Source organism: Orycteropus afer, unplaced genomic scaffold (assembly GCF_000298275.1).
Source record: "Orycteropus afer afer isolate SDZICR_OR568_19922 unplaced genomic scaffold, OryAfe1.0 scaffold00110, whole genome shotgun sequence".
NCBI classification, from domain to species: Eukaryota; Metazoa; Chordata; class Mammalia; order Tubulidentata; family Orycteropodidae; genus Orycteropus; species Orycteropus afer.
The window spans coordinates 7,390,124-7,391,681 of NW_006921697.1; positions in this window are offsets into that span (position 1 = coordinate 7,390,124).

A 1,558-nucleotide genomic window follows, 5' to 3' on the forward strand; every position below is an offset into this window, starting at 1 on the left:
ACCCACCAGCCACTCCTCGGAAGGAAGGTTGGGCAATCCTACTTCCGTAGTGATACTGCCTCGGAAACCCAAGGAGGGGTCGCTATGAGTCGGGGTCGACTCGACGGCACATAACAACAACAACACAACATGCTTTTGCAGTGGAATCGGCTCCTTGGTGGTTTTTGGGGATTCAAGATCTGGGCGCAACACCCATAGGGTATCTTGGTCTGTAATCTTTACAGAAGCAGACTGGCACATGTTCCTCATGCAGAGCAATTGATGGGTTCAAACCGCTGACTTTTGGCTTAGCAATTGAACATTTAACCACTGTGCCACTAGAGCTCCCCAAAAGTAACTACTACTCTGAATTTGGAGTTACCATTCCCACACGTGTATTCATACTTTAAACACACATGTATGTCCCCAAACAATAAATATTTAGATTTAAATTCTAGCTGCTGTACTGACTAACAAAGATAAATACAGTGTAAATATACCACAGCTTTTATTTTTACAGTCTACTTCTGATGGACCTTAAGGTTTTTTATAATTTTGTCTGTATAATTTTTTCAATTAAGAATGTAATGGATGAAATAGTAATCATCAATGGCTGCTCAAACCATGACGTGAGACAAGCAGCCAGAAGAGGAAATTGATTGTGGTTGGATCAGGCTAATAATAGCTGTATCTACCCATCAATCTTATAGCATGATGAAAAGAAAAACAAACAGATATTAAGTGCTTCCTGATGTAATTATAAGAGGACATCACAGCAAAAAAATCGAACTTGGCCCTCATCAAACTTAAATCTAGCCACCATTTTACAGGAAATTCAGGGGATAAAGTACCTTGTTGCAACAGGAATGACCTCAGTAAGATCCAGAATATGGGAAACCCTACAGTACAAAAGGGAGCTCTGGTAGCATAGTGCCTAAGGCACTTGACTGCTAACCAGAAAGCTGGTGGTTCAAACCCAACAGCCACTCCTTGGAAGGAAGGTTGGGCAATCTACTTCCGTAGTGATACTGCCTCGGAAACCCAAGGAGGGGTCTCTAGGTGTCCGACTCGACAGCACATAACAACAACAACAACAACAACACAGTACAAAAGATCCAGCTAGCTTCCACAAACAAAAAGGGGGGTAGAGTAAGTGGTCAAGTACAGAGTAAAAGAGACTTGGGAGCTCTGGTAGCACAGTGGCTAAGGCACTTGATGCTAACCAGACGGCTGGCAGTTTAAACCCACCAGCCACTCCTCGGAAGGAAGATGGGGCAATCTACTTCCACAGTGATACTGCCTCGCAAACCCAAGGGGGGTCGCTATGAGTCGGGTTTGATTGGACGGGTTTGACTCGACGGCACATAACAACAACAAAAGAGACTTAAGAAACATGTTGTCAAAAATATAATCATGTATTAATTTAAAAGAACAACACATTATTTGATTGTTCTCTGACTTAACATGAACATGACATGACATTAACATGAAGAAAAACGTGGCATCAGGATTGGAGGAAGAATCATTAACAACCTGAGATATGCAGACGATACAACTTTGCTTGCTGAAAGTGAGGATG